Consider the following 19,129-nt stretch of genomic DNA (forward strand, 5'->3'; position numbering starts at 1 on the left):
AGGGCTATATACTGCCCTCCATCCATTGATATGAGTTCAAGTCCCTGGGCAAACCTAGGGCCCAAAGTTTGTAAACACTTGATTTTGAAAAACTAATGAAAAGTATATAACATAATGGAATATGGAAAATAAAACTACTGAAAAAACAAAGAGGTTATAGTCAGGGGAAAAACTGGTGATACTCTTACAACAAGTACTGATTGTAACATTCACACTAAATGTTTTGGTGATGATGTTTTTTTTTCACGGGTTTAAGATGGAGTACTGATTGAGTTGTAAGACTTAGTTTCTCTCTATACAATATTGGAGATAAAAAAATCATGGTATGTGTTCAATAGTGGCCACTGAATGTGGGTGACCCAATCTTAGGGTTACTAGTCTGAGACAGTATAGTTTGTGTCTATACTGTGGGAGTGTACTGGCCTTTTTAAGGCTGGAAGGGGAAGCCCAAGGGTCCATAACTATTGTGATGAGTTATCCCCCAGAGCGCAACCTGGATACAGCTTAGCCCTCTGTCTGATCAATCAGGGTTCCCTCTCACACTGATGTTGTGGCAGGCTGCAAAGCCCTCCAAGCTTGCACTCACACCAACATCCTCAGGCAGGGACCACACCCAGCTGTGTTCATGGCTCTGGTCAGCCACTTGAGAACAAACAATAGAGAGACTACAGCAAAATGCTTCCCACCCTATTACCCAGTTTCTCCCTTCCTCAATGTGGAGAGGAATATGCACAAAATCTTTAGCTGAGCTGAGATTTTTCCCAAACACTACACTCAAACCACACTGTTGTAGATAAAATATAAAACAGATAGATAGATTTTAAGTGATAGCAAACAGATATGAAGTGAGCTGTAGCTCACGAAAGCTTATGCTCTAATAAATTTGTTAGTCTCTAAGGTGCCACAAGTACTCCTTTTCTTTTTGCGAATACAGACTAACACGACTTCTACTGAAACCAGATAAAAGTAGATTACTTAGTAAATAAACAAAACACAATCTAAGCTTAATATACTACATGGGATCTGAATCAAACAGTGTCTTGTCTCACCCTATTGGACAGTATAAACAGTACATGAAAGTTTTCTACACAGACAGGCTTCCTTCTTTTTGGCCTGGGAACAGCACTTCCCCCAATTCAGTCTTTGTTCCTCAGGTGTTTCCAGAATTAAGCAGTGTCTCACCCAGTTAGATAGTACAAGAAGGTTAGCTTTTGTACACACAGGCAGGCTTCCCTCTTTTCTGCCTAGGGGCCCCCCTTCTCTAGTTTAGTCTTTGTTGCTTGGGTGTTTTCCGGTGATCTCTTGTGTGGAGAGTGTCACTTCCCCCTTTTATATCTTCTTCCCACTTATTGGAAAGCTCTTCTGCTGTGACTAAGGTCAAATGGTTCCCGTTGTGTAGTGCTATGTCTGAGAGGTTTCTATTGTACATAGTTCCTGGGGTAATCCTTGTGAGTGTGTATATTTCCTCAATAGACCATCAACATTGTTTGGCCTTTTTATTGTTGTACCTGAAAGGCTGCTTGTGGGTGTTCCCAACCTCACAACATGTTTCGGTAGCACATACATAGCCAAACGTCATATACAATGATAGCACATACAACCTAACAGGATATAAATGTTCAACAGATTATGACTTTTAGAATATTTCACAAGGCATACTTTGTACAAAACATATAATTATATCACCATGGTGAATATGGTGTGCAGGGTTTCTTTTTGGGGGCACAGAATATCACAACTACCTCATTCTAGGGTTTTCTTCCAGGATTGTAGTTCAGGGACATGAAGTAAACTCCATCTGTCTGTTATTTGGGGGTTGGAATGGGAACTGTTAGTTAGTTTTGAACTTTGCCACAGCATCCTCTGAAATTAGGGGAAAGATTTGGAAAAAGAAACTCTGAGAGGAGGAAGACTGCATGTTGGACCAGAACTTCACATGTGTAGTAGCTGTTTCATTTGCTTCAGAGGCCACCAGTGAGGATTTCAATTAATTCCAAATGTGGTGGTGGTGCTACTTCATGAGAACATTCATATTCTGAACTCCTGGAACCACTTACAGTTTTATGATATGGTAAAACTTATTTTTAGTCACCAGCAACCTTAGCTTGATTTGAACTAGTGACCTAAAGGTAAGAGCCTCTAACTCCAGTCCTTTGACTCTGAACTATTCTGAGATTTTTCTCCCCAGCCCACCGTATGGCAACTGAAGGAGTTTTTCTCTTTTGAAATGAGATGTTTATCAGTTTTGTAAAGCTCAGTGTGACTAGCTCCATGTATAACATTTACAAGTTCTTTGCTATGTGTACAGGGCACTATTTTTTTAAAAAGATTTAGGTTAGTTTTGTGACTGATAATGTGTGGCAACAACTACACCTGACAAGAAAAGCTTCTTGATTGTGAGCAATATGTTTCTCTTGGAGCTGACACATATACAGTGCTTCATAAAAGAATTTAATATTCTTTCAAGATTTGATAAGAATTATTGAAAGGTGAAGGATATGGCTATCTACTTTCTGAAACTTTGGGTGCTCTTTATTAAATTCATGAGAGATAATGCTGTGTTCCTGATAACCTATGTTAGCATTTGTTCCAAAGTTTAATTTCCTAATGAATTCTGAGAACATCAAGAAAAGGCTGCACAACTGGAATAATTTCCTTTCAGAGCACTGTCACTTATAGCTCTATGTCTGGGCCAGTGTGTGGCAGTGATGCTACCACCTTCCATAGGAGGTAGTGTGGAACCACTCTCCCCCAGGAGGAGCATTAGAGAAATTGTGCCTCAAGCAGGCACAATCTTTCTGGAGCTGCTCTGCTTAGGGGATGAAGAATGTGCTCAAGCTAGTAAGGTGTGCTAGCCTGCTCCATGGAATGGTGGTGGAAAGCAAGGCTGCCTCCCTCACATCATTTACAGCTGATATCAGGGACAGAGAGTTGGAGGGAGCAGTCCTGATGTTCCCCAGAAGGTAAAGGGGTGGAAGGTTCCTTGTTCACCTTTGTGTATCCCTCATAGCCAAGAAAGTACCACTTCTAATCCAGCCTTAAAATTATATCTATATAACTATAGTCCTAATGGCAGTTTAGAATCCATTATTAACAGCCTTTTCTACTAAGCCTTTTCTTTTTTTTCTGTGATGTTAAGAGCATTCAGTACCTCATGTAGTAGTTGAGAGTGCTCAGAATCTTGCAGGACTGGGTCCTGGGGGTATATACTGCAGCTGGGAGCATGCCTCCCAGCCTGGGTAGGCAGAATTGCACTAGCTCAGATCAAGTCAGCGCCCTAAAAAGGTGCATCACTGGCGGTGGCTTGTACCCCCCAACACCCTGGGTCTGAGCTTGGGTGGCTAGTCTAAGTTTCCACTGATACTGCAACACTCACGCTACTATTTTTAGTGGGCTAACTCAAGCTAAGTGGGTCTGTCTACCCAGGCTGGGAGGCTTGCTCCCTGCTGCAGTGTAGACATATCTTAGGTGACTAAGTCTGGTTAAAAATTAAAACTTGTCCAACCTTGGAGAATCCTGGATATCTTATGAATATTATGGCTCTTTCATATATGTAAAACTTTAAAACTGGACTTCATGGTTCAGTCAAGTGTAGTGTTGATGTCTATCAACTAGTGACTTAGAGGAACAATTTTGAAGTTCTAATACTCAATACCAAAAATGGATACTTCCAAATGAAATTGGAGCCTATCTGTGTGTGTGTGTGTATGATAATAAGGAATAGTGGGACTGGTTTGCAAATGGTTGGTGAAGCCAAATAAAGCCCAAATTATCAACATTTGACTGGTTTTGTTGAAAATATACTACTTTATTTCATCAAATGAGGAACTGCTGGATGTATTTTTTTGTTTTACACCTTAATAGAATTTAAAGTATATTAGACAAAGATCTCCTCTTCTAGGAGTCCGTCTAGTGAATTTTCATTCTTTTCAATTGTCATACATCTTGCCACCTCATAAATGATTCACAGGGTGCCCAGAGGTGTAGTTAAGGAAGGCAAACTGATGTCATGAATGCATGTTTGTTTAAAGCTCTATTAATAATGAATGGGCTCCCCTGTAGGGTACAGGATACAATACTTCAAGCTAATGAATGGAGACATTAAACTTGGGTCTGCCTTAACATAGATAATATATTATGTTTGTCCCTTTTCACAGATCTTTTTGAACAATGCCAAAGAAAAGATCTGATTCTGTAGCCCCTTACTCATTCGAGTAGTCCTATTCCAAGTAAATGGGATTAAATTAACACTTTAGTTAGTAAATGGTATAAATCTTCCTGCATATCATGTTTAACTCTGGAAGGTGCTTGCACAAAACAGTGACTTGTGCTTCTTTAATCCTGGAGTTCTCTGGGTGCTGGTTCAGTCCTCAATGTGGTCTAACCGGGGGGCGGGGTCGACTTAAAATACGCAAATAGCGTAGCTGAAGTCAACGTATCTTAGGTTTGACTTACCTGGCCGTGAGGACAGCGGCAAGTTGGCCGCGGCTGCTGCCACTCCCCTGTCGACTCTGCTTCCTCCTCTCTCGAGCTGGAGTTCCGGAGTTGACAGGGCGCTTGTTCGGGGATCAATTTATTGTGGGTGGTGGTGAATCCGGCGGGTGGTGAAGACCTGCCCTAAACACATCTAGTTTTGAAGGCTGCTAACAGCCGTAAGAGGACATTCCAACAGCCAGCAATTTCAGCAGTTTAGAAGAGGATTCTCCAGTGGCTGCACCTATGGGGTTTAGGGCAGGTTCTGGGCTCCCATTTTTTTCAAATTTTCAGAAATGTCACGCACTTGATGAATTCCTCTTGGTTTTCCTTATGAAACATTTCAGTTCTACCATTACAAATTTTGTTTTTGTAGTTTCCTCTCCCACATGCAACTGCATGGAGATTTATGTTGAGGTTTTCAGCCATCCTCTTAATGTTTCTGAAGTCTTTCCTCTATGCAAGGCCCTACCTTTTTTTTTCCTGAGGGGTTCAATATCTTCTTTCATAAAGTCCAGTTTCTGCCTTAATGCTTAACATTTTGAAAAGCTCTTTCTAGGATCTATTTATCAATGATATTCTTAAAAGCAGCTGTTTCAATCTATTTATTGTTAACTAGGGTTTTATTTGTGACTTCTGCAGATATTCAGTGCTTCAGTTAACATTAATCTTCAACTCCTCAAACTCTGCTTTATTAATGCTGTGAAGAAGCCTGGCCTAATAGATTATCTGATAAAAAACTAAAAACAAAACTAGTTTACTAAACTTTAAGATGTTAATACTGATCTATTTTTATCAGATAGTATTTGGACACAAGTGAAGAACTGATGGATTTCTTGCCGGTATATAATGTTTTTTGTCTTTTTTTCAATTTGCATTCAGATTCATGATTTTTTTTTTTTGTAATTTCATACACAGAAACCTAAACAGAGAGCCTAAAATTTCTGTTCTTTCTCTGATTTTTGCAGCCAACAAATGTATCAGAAATCTTCATTTCAACTTATTCCCATTGTTAAGCAGAATTTTCTATAAGATTTAGCTTCCAATTCTTTTGAGTTTCATTCCCAGTCATGTATCCGTAATGGCTTTTATTCTAATGCTGCTTTTGAGTTACATAACAGGAACCATAATATAATGCTGCAGAGCACTTGTTCTAATATAATTCAGCATTATTTTAATTTGTCTCAGAGAGGATAGTCTTTTGGGGTCTAATCCAGATGTTGCTGAGGAGCTCCTACAAATTGCTGAGCATCTTCAGCACCCTAAAAGAAACATTTGGCACATTACAGGACTGGGCCTTTGGTGCATCGGGAGAGGGTGGGCATTCGAGGCTTAAGCAGCCCAGGGAAGAGGGCTCTCAAATCAGTATAGGAGAAATACTCACAAGATGCATTTTAGAAAAATGGCTAGTGAGAGATGCAATCTAAAAAAGTGTGAATAGTTGGAAGAAAGCAGAATGATTACCACAGTGGAAGCAGAATCCATCTCTCCAACATAAGGCATTCCATGACAATAGTAGGTAACTAATGAGACAGGTTATACTATATATGAAAGAGACTGCTGCAGCCTTTTCTTTCTCCCTCTTAGCTGTCAGAAAGCACTTGGTGGATACTTTGTATCTGAAGATAGTATCATAAAAAATAATGAGCGAAACAAACATTAGGATGGAAAGCTCAAAATATAACTGGAGTCAAATAGAGTAAAATATAGAGAACAGTAATATTGTATAGGAAACTCTTGGAAGTATAACATGTAATTACATATGAGTTTAGAGATTTAGGTATAGGAATTTAGATAATTTAAAGACCTAGCAATAGATTAGTAGGGGAAGCATACATCTTGTAAATTTGAAAGTTATAATTAAATGATTTATTATTTTATATGTTAAAATCTAAACAACAATTTTCAAGACTAGCACTACAGCAAATGTAAGGGGACTGTTGCCCCCTTACTAACATTCAGTGGGGGTGTTTTGGTTGGCTAGCTCCCAGTAATAAAAAGGGGGAAGGGTTGATGGGGAATCAGGACCCTGAGACTGACAGCTCCCAGGAACAATGGGGAGAGGCCAATGCTCCAAGTCAGCCTGAATGACAATGTGAGCAGGCTAATCAGAGAGTCAGGAGGCCAGGGAGGTCCCATCCTCTGTGTGAGCTGGAATTGCCTGGGTCAGACAGAGTGGGGCCGAGCTAAGGAGAAAGCAGGGGTCTGAGCTGAGCTGAGCTGGAGAGAGCTGTGCCAGATCCAGAGAGAGCAGACCCTGTTGTGGGAGCAGAGCTGCAACCCCAAAGCCAGAGGCACAGCCCAGAGAGAGCAGACTTGCCCTGGAAGGAGAGCTGCAGCAACCAGAGCCAGAGGGGCCAGAAAAGCAGCCCAGGAAGCAGGTCAGTGCTGGGAGCAGAGTCACAGAAGCAGCCTGCAGAGCAGACCTGTCCTGGGAGCAGAGCTGCAGCAACCAGAGGCAGAGGGGCCAGAGAAGCAGCCCAGGGAGCTGGAGGCAGAGCAGCAGCAGCAGCAGTGCAGAGACAGAGTGGTGCAGCTGGGGCTGGAGCAGTCTGGAGCTGGGTGCGGTAAGCGGCTGGGGAGACCAAGGGGGACCCTGAGCAGCAGGCCCAGCACAGGGAGATGCCTCATCCAAGGGGCTCTGCAGGTCAGGTTTGGATCATAACCCTGACAGAGCGGGGGCGATACTGGGAAGAAGGGTCCTACCACTTAGAGTCTGAGAGCGTGTGGCCACCACCAGAGCAAGTGTCCAACCCACAGCATCCCTGCAGCAAAGCCAGGGCCTGAGAAAGCGGCCTGGGACTTGCAAGGAAAAGACAGTGAACTGCCCTGACATTCCAGAGACACTGTTTGCAATGTTCCCTGCCACAGAGCGGGTTGATGTGTTTCCTTTAACCTTTCCCATTTTTCCTTATTCTTTTTAAAATTAATTGTTGATTAAATAACTTGCATTTGCTTTAACTTGTGTGTAATGGTCAGTGGGTCAGAGAAGTGCCCAGTGCAGAGAGAGTACCCTGGAGTGGGGACACCCTAGCCCCTGTCCTAGTGACCATGGCAGGGTTGGGGGTTGAGCCCTCCAGGAATCCTGGGCCCAGCCTTGTTGGGGATAAGGTCTCTGCCAGACAGGAGAGTGGAAGGGGAGCCCTCAAGGGCAGGGAGGCCACTGGGTAAAGGAAGTGGGAGCAAGGACTCAGTTCCTTTAGCTAACCCACTTCACCGGGGTAGTGCACAAGCCAGGAAAATTCCCCACAAGAGCGTGACTATTCCCCCACTTACACAAAGCAAGAGAGGAACTAGACATGAATTCAGAATGGATAAATTCCGTATGTTTTTTTTTTACCTGGCTAAGGTTTAAGGATGAGGGAGAACGGCAGGAGAAGGGGAAGGGGAGAGGAGGGAACCTTCCTCTGAAGGTTCACTGATTTATGAAATTTTTGGAAAGAACTGTATAAAAATACCAAGCAGTAGAAGTGTCAGAAAAACCAGGAGGCAGGGACAATCTGATTTGGAATGATCTTACTTTAGAACAAGGAATTCCAGAAGACATCACATTAAAAACCTGAGTAGATACTTAATAAGTAGTATTTTTCACTTAAGTACTTGTCATCTAAGGATATCAAATCACTTTACAAGATCAGTATATTTCAGAGACAGATGTGAGCATATTGTCCCACAGTCCTTACATAACCACAGTGTCTACCATGATTATTGCAGTATGCACAAGGCCCGTCTGAGGAATTTGGGAAGGTTAATGAAATGATTTTTTGGGACCCGCCAAACGTCACTAACTCTGTGTGCGCGCACATGGACACACATGTGCATGTACAGGAGAGGAATTTTCAGATCCCACTAGTCTCCGGCTGCAGCAGAAGTAGTGCTAGTGGAGTCCATGTATATTAATGTTTTCAAGAAGCTTTTATTAAAATAAGCTTCGGATCTGGGCATGTTGAAAGGCTGTTTGTGCATTGTGGTGAATTTTAATCCCTTATAAAAAAAATTACTTATTGGCCATAAAAACACTCCTTTGCACTACTTTACATTTAAAAAAAATGTTTTATAGATGAGGGATGAAAGTCGAAAAAGCTAAATGGCTTAACCAAGTCCAAAATGGGAGTTGGTGTCAGAGCAGGTTTAGAATAATACCTGCTCTGACACACACTCCCACGGTAGCCTTTCTCTGATTTGCCCCTTCAGGTGGCTAGAGGTAATCCTGTCTCCTCAGAAGAGAAGCTGACTGGGGTTCAGGCATCTGGCTGGACATCAAGGCTGTCAACAGCTCCCTGAGTAGTATGTCCCTAACTGCAGTGAACTCACATGGGACCATGCTAAAGGTCAAGGAGCTTGTGTTCCTGGTGTTCACTGACTCTTAAGACCATATCATAAATCATAGAAGGGAGGACAATGAACAATTATTTTTTTTAATGCAAGATGACTGACTTACCTTCAAGCCTGACGTTAGGTTTACATAATTCTATATTGTTTTTACATTTTCAAGCTATCTTTTCAAGGAAACGGGCTAGAAGCTTGCTTTTTTTTTAAAATGAAAACTGACATTTGCTGTGGTATTTCCAAATCCCTCACAACACGTAGAGCCAGTAGTAATGGGATTAGTGAGTCTGCCTGTGCTGCTATGACTTTTTTTGTGACCTTTGGGTGAAATTCATGTGCAAAGGTCTAGCACAAGGCCTATGAACCAGCTGAGCCCTATTTAAGACCTATTTTGGTTCTGATCCTCACCAGAGTGGGGAATTCTACCCTTCCTGAGAACATGCTAGCTGAAAGGAACAGTAGCAAATGCTACTAACAGGAAACTGAATTTTAAGCAAATATTTCAGACAAAGTGCATTAGAAATTTGTAATTGGGTTTTTTTCCAGAAATCTGATTCAAAGGCTTATACTAATGCAATCAGGGAATAGGAACATGACCTCTGCATCCAATCACAAGAGCTCCGATTGTGAATACACAAAGCAGTATGCAGAGTAAGCAGTTTGTAAGCAATATCTAAGTTGAAATATATATATACACATAAAACATTCATAGAATAATTCTGAAAAGCAAACTACTGGAAATCATGGCATTTGTGGAAAATTGTAAGGCAAATAAAGAGCTAAATATGATTAAGTTGTTCCCTCTGAACAATAAATATCATTATTCTCCTGTTACAAGTAGGAAACACAGAAAGATGATGTTACACCACGGTCATACAGCAAATAAATGACCAAGCCAGGACTAGAACTAATGTCTTGACTCCTGGTCCCTTGCTTTAATCTCTAGACACATTGCGTTTGTAGGAAGCTAATTAGAAGATGCATGCTATCATTAAACACTATAAATCTAATAAAATTATTGATGTCTAGGGCTAGTGATAAATATATGTTGTTTTTAAGATGCTGAATTTATCTTTCAGTTAATCATATAGAAAGATCCGTGAGTTTAAGTAGTATCTGCTTTCCACTTCTCCTTTATTATTACTCTTGTAAGAAGACTATTCATAACCCTTTAACAATCCACTACATCACAGGTGGCCTTCATTTAAAAGAAATAGAAAAGGTGCAGAAAACTGCACCATTCAGTTACTTGGGGAATCAGTCTCCTATTCTTTTTTTAAGAATAAAGATGTTTTCTCTGCCTTTCTGTATAACTATGAAATGCTCTCAAAGGGAGTGGGAAGGATGGATGCTTAAAGACCATTTGCATTTGTGTCAAATATAAAAATGAAGTGAAGTAAACTAAAGTGAAGATCGTCAGACCCATTTATGCTCAGTTTCTTTACTTGCAGTAGATTATATATACAAGAGATGACTGAAGGCAAAAATAGAAGCAACCGGAATAAATATTTCTAAAAGGATTTCATAATAAGTGTGAGTTCCAATTGCTAACTTATCGCAGGAAGGCTAAAGAGACATGCTGCCAAGCTTACTTCCATTGCTAAAATGCCATATTTTCACTCCTGATTTGTACTTCTGCTTGCATGTATTTTGCTTGCATATCTCTTTTTTACAAATCAAGATTGTACTGACTAAGCTTTGAATTTACAAACATGAGCACATAAATAAGGATTAAAAATACATCAGAGTATGCAGTTATTCTGGCCCTACCTTCTTTTGTCCTGGGCTTGCTCCTTACACTAAAAGGGTATTGTAGTGCTGCTACACTGACTTTGTGCCACTTAGGATTCACCCTGGAACAGAAGAATCTCCAGCTGCCAGATTTATGACCTCTTTGTGCTTGTGTAGTCATTCAGAGAGACTGTATTGGGGCCAATGGGCTGGTCCATAACTCCTAAACAAAAGGAAACAAGAGATTTGAGGGTTGAATAATTCAATTTTATTTTTAGTGTAAGACAAATCTTATAATAATAAATGGAGACATTTTAAATAAAGTTCACATATCAAAGGTAGTAATAGGCACTATTTAATGCCCCTAAGAACAGTCTCATCAGAGGCCAAGTACTGAGTGGAGGTGAAGCTCAGATTACTTTGGTAAAACCCCTCTTGTGTATTTTTTCCTGCCTCATCCATAATCTTTACTTCATCTTCTTCCTGCAGCCATGTCTCTTTTTCCCTTTTTTCTTTTTCAACTATGTATTACCTTCTCTCTCCCTCCCTGAATATTCTCTTCAAAATCCAGCACCCTTATTGTAATTTCCAGCTGCTAGGTATTCCCCTAGATACAGTGCACTCTAATACTGTATTACAACTCCTTGCCACTTGCGGCACTCATTCAGATAAATCTATTGCACATTTTGCTATATGTGAATTAGAGAGATTCCTTCAGGAATAGGGTGTCAGGAAATGGTTAAAAGCCACAATTTAACCACCAGGCCAACAAACATAAGAAGGAAAGCGAGGAGAAAAGCATCTGTATCAAAAAGGAAACCAAACTACTAGGTACACTGAAGGAAGCTATCCAAATATCAGATAGCAACAGTTAATTGGATGGGCTGGTTTGGAAGTTACATTGTGAGTAGCCAACTGTTGTGTATAGAAATCATTAAATAACAGTGACTCAATATAGCAAAAGCTGCAAAATAAAAATAGGCCAAAGTAAACTACTGTGAAGATACATGGGCATTAAACACACAGTAGACAAAACCATTTGAAAACATCAGTCACTGACATTACCAGAGCTGAAGTTGTGCAAACTGTACTAGTCAGCTTTGGGCTCCCTTCCTTACTACTTCCTTTGGCTCCTCACCACATGCTTGTTTTTGTTTGTTTGCCTTCTATCATGCTGGTTCCTATATATGGAAATATTCCCTGTTCTCATCTACCAAACATCCACCTTAGAATCCACCTCTTCAGTTAATTCCTTCTATTCCTCATTAATAATTTCCATACACTCTCTTCTGAATGGTTGTCCTGTATTCAGTCCCATGCTTGCTTTTTGACTCAGCTGAGAGTAAAGACTGCTCCTGGCAAATGTTTCTAGTCACTTAAAAAGGAGCTAGGAAGAGGTGGAGCCATGACTTTGCCTGTTGTGTGCTGTTTAGGGTAGCTGACCAACTGCAGAAGGGATCACATACACTGTAATCCCTTGAATCGATTTATTCACCTTGCACCCCAGGGGTTGGGGGGAAAGATTGATTATTATGTAAAATCTATCTAGCATCAGCCATAGCCTGGGGTTGCTGATCAGGAGGTTGTTAATATGCAAGAAAAAAGATTGGGAAGCCAGGAAAGAGCTAATGTGGGGACTGTGCAGCAGCTGTGAGGGCAATGGGGTTCAGACACACTTTTCTACTATTGCTAGGATGGAGTGGATGTTGATGATGGGAGAGGAGATGAAGGCATAGAGAGTGAACCTTGGCACCTTATGTCATTACATCTGTGCAAAATGGGAGTAAAACACTAACATTATGATTTGCCATTCATTTTTACACATGCATGAAATGACTGCACAAGGCAAAGGAGAATCAGGCCATTTGTGGGGCAAATCTGCAAGGCCTTGCTGTACATTCCTTACTAGTAATACATGTGATTAATATTATAGTTGCATTCAAAGACCCTAACTGGGATCAAGACACACTTGCACAAGCCACAGCACTGGTCCATTATCCGTCACCACACTCGCTCCACACCCAACTGTATAGAATCTGCATGGAGTGGTTAGGTATTTAGACACCACAGTGATGAGTATTGTGTAAACACTGGGATTAGAGTTTGCATGGCTTTTCAGCAGAAGCAGAAAGCCACAGCACAAGATGATACATGGAATCTTCCCTGTTCCCTCTGCAGATTTCCTGTGTATTTTCATTCTGCCACACAATGAAAGGTGGCAGAAGCAGTTAACCACATGTTAGCTTAACATCTAAAGAAAAAAACCTACTTCATTAAATGTGTCAGGGTCCTCAGTATGTCTCTAGTGTACAATTAGCAAAGGGGTATTCTGTGGCTTATATAATACTGAGTGCTATTATTTTATTTCCTTCTTATTGAGGTTGCTGAACGGCACTTGTTACCTAACAGATGACTGCACCAATAAATGGATGTGAAATATAATTTGTGATGGCACAAAGTAATGAAATATGGAAGTTGTAATTTCCCAATTTACAGAACATACACGGAATTCAAATCAGAATTTAAAGGTTTTGTGTCCTTTTTTTCAAAAGCAAAATTGATCAAGAGATTGAAGTTTATCAGTCAACAAGAAACAAATGCAGCTTTTTTCCCCTTCTGTTTTGCATTCTTGTCAAAATCAGCATCTGTCTCCCAGTTAGTTGTTGTAAAATCTCCTGACAAATGCACCAATATGTTGAACATGATTCTAAATTAACAAACAGCATATGTCCAAAGTATGGTGCAATTTACTCTGCAGTTCTTTGGTGTTCTCTATCTCTCACAGTTTAACAGGCTCACTATGCTGTCATTAAATTGCAATTAAAGCCAGTTTTTTATATTGGCACTTTTTTATTTTTCATTGTATATAAGTGTTAAGCTTTCCCTCATAAACATAGCAAGAGGAGGTGTGGCATAAAATAAGTCTAGTATACAAAAGGTATAGCATTTTTGTTAATCCTTCAAACTATTGGATGACCAAATAACAGTTTTGTTGGTGCATGGGGAAAGAAAAGATTTGGTAATAAAGTAGACCGTTGCACATGAATAAACTTGCAATGTGGGGTCTTAGTACTAGATAAATTAATAAAGCGATATTATTTGTTCAATAGGGATAATAGAAAAGTCAACAGAAATAACTGATTCCTTTAACATACTTTTTCAACTTAGCAAAATGTGTGAAATTGTAGGGCTAAAATGGATAGAGGAGTGGGGAGGGTACATGGCATTCGTTCTTTCTTGGGTGGGTAAAATAGGCCACCATTTTACAGCTGGCTTATTCTCTAAAGCAGGAGAGTTTATACAATTACATCTGATAGGATGGTCTCACTACCTATATAAAGTATCCTTGTCTGAATACTGCTAAGCTCTTAACATCAATGATACCTTGTGTCACAAATTCCACATTTGAATTGTGTGTGGAATAAAAAAGTAATCAGTTGTAAACATGCAATTTTTTTTAGTTTCATTGGATGTCCCCTTATTATTGTATCATCAAATGGTAAATAAGAGCACTGAGTTATTTTTTAATATGCCATGCAATAATTTATATATCCCATGTCTCTAAACTAAACAGGCCTTCACTGGGTTTTTTTTCTCACTTCCAATGTAAATTTCTCCATGTCTTTCACTGTTTTTCTTCTCCCTCTCTAGATCTTTCTGTATTTCTGCTGTACTATATTCTTTCTGGAAAAGGATGACCAGAAATGAATACGTTGGGTGTAGCTGAGGGGTTACCATAATACCATTACAATATTTTCAGTAAAACCTCCTAACTTTTTGCTTGCTTTTTACCTTTGTTTTGCACGGAACATAATTTTTCACTGAGCTGTCCATGATGATATCCAGATCTTTCCCCTGGTTACAGTTAAATTAGTATCCAGTGAGTAATGTATATAAACAGTTCTGATTATTCCTTCCGAAGTGCATTGTACTGCATTTGTCAACACTGAATTTAATTTTTCATCATGTCCAATTTGCTAGCTTTGTTAACTGCTGCTGGAATTCCTCATTGTCTTGGATAGTCAAGACTGAAGAAAACTATTTTTTATCATCTGCAAATTTGGCCATACCACTATTTGCTACCTTTTACAGATCATTGATGAGAGGTCCTTACTAAACTTTTGCCAGGGTAAAAATTGACCTACTGCTGTTTTTGTTTTTTAACATAATTTCTAAACTAGTACTGCAGTTTATCTACTAAATTGCTTCAATAAACTCTTCAGTTCAAGGGCTTTTTGAACTTCCAAATTAATTCTGTCTGCCAGCTTTCTTTTTCTTACTATTTTGTTGACAAGCTCAAAGAATTCTGCCTCATTGGAGAACACTTGTTTTCTTTTACAGAAGCCATCTTGGTTTAACCCCGTGCTATCTTAGTTTTCTAGCTGTTTAATAAATTCTGTCATTTAATTACCAATGTAACCAGTGTCCCTTGTACTATGGGAAGGCTAACTGGTCCATAATTCCCAGGATTACCCTTAACCCCACAATTTTTGCTGCCCTCTAACCTTCCAGGATAGTAGGTGATTACAATGAGAGACTAAATGGGGCAATTCTTGAGTTGGTGTAAATGGTCATAGCATCATCAAAGTCAATCTCTTTTAGCAGTTTGGCCACTTCATTCTTAAATTATCTCAGAGCCCTTGAATGTGCTAGTGATCTGTTGCTGTTTAGCATATTGATTTATTCTAGTAACTCCTTGTCATAACCATAAGGGTAGCCTAAAATTCCTCCTTACTTGTAACGGGTTAAGAAGCTCAAATAAGCTGGTTGGCATCTGACCAAAGGAACCAATGGGGACAAAAGATACTTTCAAATCTGGGGTTGGGGGGGAGGCTTTGTTTTGGGTTCTTTGTTTCTGTAGTCATTTGCTCTTGGGACCAAGAGGGACTGGACATCAATTCATGTCCTCCAAACCATTCTCAACCAGTCTCTCATATTACAAAAATCATACATACAGCCAGGCAAGGCGTATTAGTTTATCTTTGTTTTCTCAACATGTGAATTTTCCCTTTGCTGGAGGGAGGTTTATCCCTGTTTTATTGTAACTTTAAAACTAAGGCTAGAGGGGGTTCCTCTGTATTTATGCATCTTTCGTTACCCTGTAAATTTATCTTCCAACCTGATTTTACAGAGGGGATTTTTACCTTTCCTTTTTAAAAAAAAATAAAATTCTTCTTTTAAAAATTGATTTTTTTCAGTGTCCAAAGATCCAGGGATTTGGGTCTGTGTTTGCTTTGTAACCAATTGGTTAGGATATTATTCTCAAGCCTCCCCAGGAAAGGGGATGTAAGGGCTTGGAGTGATATTTTGGGGGGAACAGGAACTCCAGGTGGTCCTTTCCCTATTTCTTTGTCTAAATCACTTGGTGGTGGCAGCATACTGTTCAAGAACAAGGAGAAATTTGTGCCTTCGGAAAGTTTTTAAACTAAGTTGGTAAAAATAAGCTTGGGGGTCTTGCATGCGGGTCCCCACATCTGTACCCCAAAGTTCAGAGTGAGGAAGGAACCCTGACACTCGTCTAGAACTGCAGTCTGATTCTCCATCACTGACAATATTTAAATCAAGATTAGATGGCTTTTTTTCTAAAAGATCTGCTCCAGGAATTATTTTGGAGAAGTTCTATGGCCTGCATTATACAGGGGGTCAAACTAGATGACCACAATGGTCTATTTTTGGCCGCAGACTCTATGAATCTTTATTACCTGAAAAGTGTGTGTGTAAGGCAGGTATTAGATTGCCCTAGTGTTCTCACTGGTAAAAACTGGTGCAGAAGTCATGTAGTGCTTCTGCAATGTCCTTTTCCTCTTAATTTCTCTGGCAGCCCACTACCCCTACTAATCATTCCACAGTCTTCCTGCTTGAGTTTCTTTTAACTTTGCCAAACTTGAACTGTTTGGGCTGAAAATTCATGCTAGTTGTGGCTCCTGGCTGATTTTTTTTGTTAAAGTTTCAGCTACTTGGTTTTGCCATTTCAAAAAGTAGGAAAAAATAGTCCTGTGGGAAAATACTGTGTGATCATGCAATTAAAGACCATATCATGACTCGTAAGCACAAGAGGGTTGAATTAAGATTGTATAGGCAACTTTAATTTGGGCATTTCCAAATGTCCGAGTGCTTGGCTTTGCAACTTATTGTAGGTTTTATGGATTCAATATTAATATCAATTTTAAATGGTAATGCACAAGGAATCCAAGTGAACCAAAAGCTATTAATAGGAATACAGATATATGGCCATATATCGGTATGAGAGCAACTGTTGGTGATGTCAAGAGAAGATGAGGGTAAGAGACAGATATACTGAACACTATACAGATGCTATCTTAATACAGATAATTGGCATCTTCTACCAGCAGAAATCAGTGGGTAGAAATCAGTAAACTCTGTAAGAAAGTTGCAGCTTATGAAGTCCATTTTTAGGATGATTCAAATGATGTTAGGCACTCAGATCCAGATTAAGTTTTAATGATACCCTTAAAAATAATAATACCGAGCACTTATGTAGCTCTTTAAATCGACGTCTGGGAATAAAAAAATGTTTGGCCTGCCAAGTAGATATGTGCCAAATATACTGGTTAGTAGGCGTAAAATATGTATTCAGGTGATTGCTCGCCCTTAGGGAATCTGTCTTCCAAAGGATTTTTCTCCCTTCAACTTGTATGCTATACAAATCATAGAAGATAAGTTAAGAGCTATAGTATATAACACTGAAGGTCTTGAGAGTCTGATTTTTGAGAACAAGTTCTAACTTATAGGATACATGAGAGTTCAGTCAGCCACAGCACAGAAGAATTCTATTATCCTGTGGTGCAGTTGCTCCCAAAGCCATTAGTGTGAAGCCAACCTGGTGTGTGTGAAAACTCAGTCACATTGCTTCATAAGATAGGGATGATTTTTGCCCCCCATATCCTTAAACTATGTTTTCCCCAACTCCTGTGTAGAAGAGGGGCTCAGCTGCTTACACAGCAACATCCCGTTCCCTTAATAGCAACCACTCTGTAGGTCCTGAGATTCTCCCATGGGGGGATGAGGATAGTAATGGTGGGCTGGGGGACCATGGGCAGGGCTGGAGTATGTGTGTCACAAGTCATGGGTTTTCCCCCTTTCCCTCTCTATCCCCTCAAATTACTGAGGAAGTGAAAATGCAAAAGAAAAGCCTAGCTCTGCCTCTCTGTTCTGTAGGTATTATTATTATTAGTAGTAGTAGTATTGTGAAGTGCCTAGGATTCCATCATGTATCTGGGCCTGACTTTGCTCTGTACAAACACAGAACAAAGAGATGGTCCTTGTACTGAAAGGCAGCAGGTAGATACAACAAATAAGGGGTTGGTCATGATTTCTAGTTTGCAGGGAGGAAAACTCATCCCTGACTGAACAACTGGAGAGGAATTTTGCAAAAAGGTTCCCCATAGAGACTTTTTCACCCTGAGCTCTATACTGTTATAGTATAAGTGGGTTCAAAAAAGAATTAGATAAATTCATGGAGGATAGATCCATTAGCCAAGATGGTCAGGGATGCAACCCCGTGCTCGGGATGTCCCTAAACCTCTGACTGCCAGAAGCTGGGACTGGACAACCGGGGACCGATCATTCAAAAATTGCTCTGTTCAATTTGTTCCCTCTGAAGCATCTGGCACCAGCCACTATCAGAAGACAGGATTCTGGGCTCGATAGACTTTGGTCTGACCATTATGTCCTGTTTCTTCTGTAAGGAGAGGTGATCCAGCCTGTAATACTTTAAAGTACTACACATTGCTGAACTTATGACCTGATCTTGCAGCCCTTACTCACAAGTAATTTTTTTTCTATGGAAGTAAACCCAATGGGCTACTCATCAATAGGACTACTGCAGTTGAAATTCCATGAGTATGTAAGGTTTAGTCACACAGTGAAGGTTGCAGGATTGGTTCTTAATTTGTACAGTTGGCAAACCATATGGAAGACAGATATATATGCATGTAAATGAAGACAAAACTTCCTGGCATCCTATAAATTTTCCATATATGTATTTACTGCAATTATTACCAAAATTATTTTGGAATTTTCTTTGTTTACCAAAAACATGGACCTGGTAAAAAATGGAAAATTAGGATAATGTTGATGCATTTTTGCAAAAACATTTTTCTTTGTAAAATGCATTTTTTCAACCAACTTTTGATGTGAAAATTTCTCTAGCCTAATTTTATTTGGAAAGTGCTACCCACAACCTATACTGATGTTTAGGACTACATACAGCAAGACATAAGCAGATTAAAATACAAACAAATATAATATAAGAGTACCCTTACAAAATTCCAACAGGCAAAAGGTTAAGGCCCACATCCACAAGTGGAGTTAGGTGCCTGAATCTGGCGTTTAGGCATCTTAGGCTCTTTGCAATCCACAAAACCCTCACTCAGCTGCCACCTAGGCTTGCAGGAGCCTAAACTCACTCAGCGCCTACATTTCTGTTATGAAAGTTTGCTAGATGCATGTTCATTGTTGCCTCAGAGCAGCCAGCTGAAAGCCTAAGTCCCAGTGTGATCCTCATACCATGTGAATATGGGTATTGCCTATCTCTTCTTGCCTGAAAGGCGCAATCCAGTAGGCAAACTGTGAA

The 19,129-nt window shown here is 39.9% G+C and overlaps 1 long non-coding RNA gene across 1 annotated transcript; it reads left to right on the forward strand.

Moving 5' to 3' along the window:
- Positions 1 to 1,394: 1,394 nt before the first annotated feature.
- On the forward strand, positions 1,395 to 18,012 carry LOC122459858. Its single transcript, XR_006280809.1, has 3 exons — positions 1,395 to 1,574; positions 9,462 to 9,464; positions 18,003 to 18,012. It is a non-coding gene; the product is annotated as an uncharacterized LOC122459858 (long non-coding RNA).
- The last annotated feature ends 1,117 nt before the right edge of the window (positions 18,013 to 19,129 follow it).

Source organism: Dermochelys coriacea, chromosome 4, assembly GCF_009764565.3.
Source record: "Dermochelys coriacea isolate rDerCor1 chromosome 4, rDerCor1.pri.v4, whole genome shotgun sequence".
Taxonomy (NCBI): Eukaryota; Metazoa; Chordata; order Testudines; family Dermochelyidae; genus Dermochelys; species Dermochelys coriacea.